Here is a 5,857-nt window from a genome sequence, read left to right as displayed (position 1 = left end):
CAAAAGAAGCATAAAACTCTCTGTTGTTGAAGCTACTGTTGTTGGAGGTTCTCTTAATTGCACCTAAAAAATCCATTTAGCATAGTATGCTTAGGTCAGCTTTCTCCAAGCTCCGTTCCTTGGAATACTGATAATACATATTTCTATGAAAGATGCATCCATTTTAGTGATATATGCACGCACACTTTTTAGTGGAAATGTGTTTGCCTGCCTTCCACTCCATCTCCCGATCTTCATAACTTCTGACTTGGAACCAGAAACGCCCAGGGACGGTGAGGTTGGGAGGAAGGTCCTTTCTCTCTCCTCCAGTAGGCCATGAGTGCTTCCATTTTGCATTCCTATATGGAAATCCCTGAGGCAGGCCACTTTATAGAGAAAGGATTCCCACTGAGGAGGGAAGTGGTTCTCAGACCTTCTCTGGGCCTTGTCCACCAAGGAAACCGTGGGGTTATGCGTGTGGAGGGGTGAAGGTTGGGAGTGAGCCTTGGCCGTGAGGGAGCGGGCTTCGTGACCTGAGGCCGGCCACTTAGGCTCATGGTTCTGGAGGCCGAGGTCCAGGGCCGGGCCTGGTGGTGGCCCTCTGGCTGGCACAGCCCCTAGGTGGTACAGGGTGCCGAGACCTGCCTCCGACACCGTAGTCAGGTTAGGTTTCCTCCCGAGACCTGGCCATGGGGCACTGACCCAGGCCAGAAGCCCTGGAGCGCCGCCCTGGCCGCCCATGTGCAGGCCCAGCGCGGGCCTGGGAAGGAAGGTCAGGGCCGGCTCCCAGGCAGGCGCTTGGATGCTTAGAAAGTCTCAACGAATCTGAAGATGGAAATCATAGCCCGTGTCTTCTGGTCTCAGTGAAGTCCAGCCACAACAGTAGACAGGGAGGGAACCCTGAGGAGTAGGCACAATACCTGCCGTCATCGCCCGCGCCACAGCTCCGCCCGGGGTTCCTCTGTGCTCCACCCCGGGCTGGGAGGAGCTGGCGGGTCCCCGGCCTCGCTCCTGGGAGAGACCCTGGTGGGCAGCGCACGCCTCCCCGCGCTGCGGCTGCCTTCGCCTTCCCGTTTCATCTGCCCACTCTTCCTGCGCTGCATGGGCACACCACAGCGGGAATTCCTCAGCGCTCGGGAGGCCGGCCGGCCGGCCAAGACTGCAGATTTGGCGTCTGCTGAACGCCCGCTGTCCCGGCTGCAGAGGCCCTCTTGCTGCGTCCTCACGTGGTGGAAGGGACGGGCCCCTCTCCGGCCACTCTCCCAAGGGACTAACCCACTCCTAGGGCTCCTGTTCCATGACCCAGTCACCTCCCCAAAGTCCAGCTCCTACCCATGGCTGTGGGGTTAGGATTGCAACTGGGAACTGGGCGGGGCGCAGGCGTGCAGCCCATGGCGGCTGCTGTCCTGCTCCAGTCCTGCCCCAGAGTCAGCCTCCAGGGAACCCTACAGCCCTGGAGTGCCCTCCACGGGTCCTGGTCCAGGTGGCGTGGGTGGGGGACACCGCAGGCTCTGTTGGCCAGTGAGAGTCCTGTGCAGGAACAGGCCCGGGCAGAGGGAGAGGAGGCAGCTTAGGGAGCGGGAGCATCCTGGGTGGGGAGCAGGGCCTCCTCAGCGGAGGTCAGACCACGGCAGCCTCCCACCACCCCGCCAGCAGGGTTCTCCTGCGCTGCGTCCTGGGAGGTAGGTGAACAGGACCAGGGCTTCCTTCCTGGTCCCCAACTGTCCTGTGGCTCCTGTCACCATCTGCCCCCAGACAGACTGGCCCACAGCCCAGCTGCTCACCTCTGGCCACCTGCCTGTCTCGCCTGACCACTGCCTTCTCGCTTCGGCTGCTGACGTGCCTGCAGCCAGGTCCACCAGGCTGCCTCCACCAGGCTGCCTCTACCAAGCTGCCTCCACCAGGCTGCCTCCATCAGGGCTGTCCTCCACCAGGGCTGCCTCCACCAGGCTGTCCTCCCCCAGGGCTGCCTCCACCAGGCTGCCTCCACCAGGCTGTCCTCCACCAGGCTGCCTCCATCAGGGCTGTCCTCCACCAGGCTGTCCTCCACCAGGCTGCCTCCATCAGGGCTGTCCTCCACCAGGCTGTCCTCCACCAGGCTGCCTCCACCAGGGCTGTCCTCCACCAGGGCTGCCTCCACCAGGCTGTCCTCCACCAGGCTGTCCTCCACTGGGGCTGCCTCCACCAGGGCGGCCTCATCATGCTCTTCTCTCTCACCTGCCTCCTCCTAGGAGGCCGTGCCCGTGGACAGGCACTGGCCATTCTCCTAAGCTGCCCAGGGAAGCCTACAGGACCGCCTCCCACACGTCTGAGGGAGTGAGACACTCTGAAGCAGGTGGCCGAGACTTCCGTCCTGGGACAGCTAAAATGAGTCATGAGGCCCAGGCGGCCTCCATGCACCTGTGCAGAGGGACAGTGCTCCTGGTGGTCTAGTGCAGATGCTGATTCTCCTGTTCTGCGGGCGCAGGAAGGAAAGCAAGAAGGGCCCAGAAGCTGAGAAGGCAAGGACCCCCTCAGGGAGCCCAGGAGGCAGAGCAGAGAGGGACAGGGTGGCCCGTGGCAGGACTTGGTTTGCCGCACTGGCTCTTCAGGATGGGGAGCCTGCAGTGAGGTGGCCAGCAGAGGGGTGAAGGTGAAAGGCAGCCAGAGCAAGGTGCAGGGAAGCTGCGGCGGCTGAGCACCAGCGGGCCTGTCCCTCTGAGGTCCTGGCCTGGCCTCACACCACCTTCGCCTTCGGGTGAGCACAGGTGGCCCCTGCCGAGCTGGGCCTGAGTGAAGGCAGCAGGTGTGCCTGGAGGGCTGCGGGCTCCTGCACAGGTTTCTGCCTCTTCTCCCAGGCCGAGGACTCGGGCTCACACCTGCACACGTCAGCCGAGCGCCTGGACTTTCTAAGGGTCTTCGCGCTTCCTCTCCCGGGACCTGACCCTCCAAGCAGGCAGAGACCTGTCACCAATCCCCCACCCCCAGCAGGACCCTGGACCAGCCCAGGCTGAACAGGGCACAGGGTAGAGGGGCACTGCCCACCCTGGGGGTCAGTCCTACCCCGCCAACTCCACTCCCCATGCAGGCTGGGGCCACCCGCTTGTGGACACAACGGAAGTTCAGACACTGGAAGAGAAGGGTCCGAGCCACCTCCTGTGCAGGGACACAAGAGACCTGTAAAGCCTCGGCCTTAGCAAAGTGGGCTGGTAAGTTGTCAAGAAGAGAATATTCAGTGATCAACGTTTCTTTCTATTTCAATAATGAGCTTCTGGCAATGGAAATGGAAAACCTATCTTTATAAGAGTGAAAAATAAAACATGCTTAAGAAAACCACTAAGGAGGCACAGAACCGAAGTGAAAAGAAAAATGGAATGAATGATCTGGACAAAGGAAATGCAGTACCAGCTAGAACCCCAAACCATCCTCACGGTGGCCAAAACGATCCAGATCTTACATGGAGGAATAATGGCCAAGAACAGCCAAGGAAAGAGAGAGAAAGAAGAGTGAGGGATGTTGGCCTCCAGATAGTGCCTGGAAGTATCTCTAAAGCTCCTCCAGCCCGACACACAAGGACTGGGCCAGACGGAAGTCCTCTAAACAGACACATCTGACAGAGAGGGAGGTGACTCAGAAGGAAAGAAGGGGAACGATTCAGTAAGCGGCACCGGACAACGAGATCACGTCTCTGAAAAATCGACATAGCAGGCAAATATTGAACTCAGATCTATCAGATATTGAAATGTGGAAATAAAAAAAGTGGGGAAAAAGCAAGATTAGCACAAACGCACAGGATGAAGGGAGAACTGCCACTAGCCAGAGGCCCCGGAGCTGCAGAGGGGACGCTGGCGCCACTGCACAGCCACGCCGGAGCTGGGCGTGGAGAAAGATGCCAGGCGCGGCACGCACGGGGGAGGCTGGGAAGGTGCGTATCCAGACGCCACCATGATGCACGGGCACGAAGGCCTCTGGGAAACAGAGAGAAACCAGAAGGACAGAGGCAGGAACGATGGCGGGCAGGAGGGCGGGATGAGTGGCTGACAACACCGGGGAGGGTCACGCCCACCAGCCGTCAGTGAAGTGCCCTCAAAGCAGCCCCCAACCCAGGGCCTACCCCAGGCCTATCCCAGGGCCTACCCCAGGCCTACCCCAGGGCCTACCCCAGGCCTACCCAGGCCTATCCCAGGCCTACCCCAGGGCCTAACCCAGGCCTACCCCAGGTCCCTACCCCAGGCCTATCCCAGGCCTACCCCAGGCCTATCCCAGGGCCTACCCCAGGTCTACCCCATGGCCTACCCCAGGTCTACCCCAGGGCCTACCCCAGGCCTACCCCAGGGCCTACCCCAGGCCTAACCCAGGCCTATCCCAGGCCTATCCCAGGGCCTACCCCAGGTCTACCCCATGGCCTACCCCAGGTCTACCCCAGGGCCTACCCCAGGGCCTACCCCAGGCCTACCCCAGGGCCTACCCCAGGCCTAACCCAGGCCTACCCCAGGGCCTACCCCAGGCCTAACCCAGGCCTATCCCAGGCCTACCCCAGGGCCTACCCCAGGCCTACCCCAGGCCTACCCCAGGGCCTACCCCAGGCCTACCCCAGGCCTACCCCAGGGCCTAACCCAGGCCTACCCCAGGGCCTACCCCAGGCCTATCCCAGGCCTATCCCAGGCCTATCCCAGGCCTACCCCAGGGCCTACCCCAGGGCCTACCCCAGGGCCTACCCCAGGCCTAACCCAGGCCTATCCCAGGCCTATCCCAGGCCTACCCCAGGCCTATCCCAGGTCTACCCCAGGGCCCTACCCCAGGCCTACCCCAGGCCTACCCCAGGCCTAACCCAGGCCTATCCCAGGCCTATCCCAGGCCTACCCCAGGGCCTACCCCAGGTCTACCCCAGGGCCCTACCCCAGGCCTACCCCAGGCCTACCCCAGGCCTACCCCAGGGCCTACCCCAGGTCTACCCCAGGGCCTACCCCAGGTCTACCCCAGGCCTACCCCAGGGCCTACCCCAGGGCCTACCCCAGGCCTAACCCAGGCCTATCCCAGGCCTATCCCAGGCCTACCCCAGGGCCTACCCCAGGTCTACCCCAGGGCCCTACCCCAGGCCTACCCCAGGCCTACCCCAGGCCTACCCCAGGGCCTACCCCAGGTCTACCCCAGGGCCTACCCCAGGTCTACCCCAGGCCTACCCCAGGGCCTACCCCAGGCCTACCCCAGGCCTACTCCAGGGCCTACCCCAGGCCTACTCCAGGGCCTACCCCAGGCCTACCCCAGGCCTACCCCAGGCCTATCCCAGGCCTATCCCAGGCCTACCCCAGGTCCCTACCCCAGGGCCTACCCCAGGGCCCTACCCCAGGGCCCTACCCCAGGGCCTACCCCAGGTCCCTACCCTAGGGCCTACCCCAGGTCCCTACCCCGGGGCACTACCCCAGGGCCTACGCCAGGGCCTGGGCCTACCCCAGGGCCCTACCCAGGGCCTAACCCAGGGCCTGGGCCTACCCCAGGGCCTACCCCAGGGCCTGGACCTACCCCAGGGCCTACCCCAGGGCCTGGGCCTACCCCAGGGCCCTACCCCAGGCCTACCCCAGGGCCTACCCCAGGTCCTGGACCTACCCCAGGGCCCTACCCCAGGGCCTACCCCAGGGCCCTACCCCAGGGCCTACTCCAGGCCTACCCCAGGGCCTACCCCAGGGCCCTACCCCAGGGCCTGGGCCTACCCCAGGGCCTATCCCAGGGCCCTACCCCAGGGCCTACTCCAGGCCTACCCCGGGGCCTACCCCAGGGCCTGGGCCTACCCCAGGGCCTACCCCAGGCCTACCCCAGGGCCTACCCAGGCCTACCCCAGGCCTACCCCAGGGCCTACCCCAGGCCTAACCCAGGCCTATCCCAGGCCTACCCCAGGGCC

This window comes from Sciurus carolinensis, chromosome 2 (genome assembly GCF_902686445.1).
Source record: "Sciurus carolinensis chromosome 2, mSciCar1.2, whole genome shotgun sequence".
NCBI lineage: Eukaryota > Metazoa > Chordata > Mammalia > Rodentia > Sciuridae > Sciurus > Sciurus carolinensis.
The sequence above is the reverse complement of the archived record's forward strand: the minus strand, read 5'-3'. Positions refer to the sequence as shown.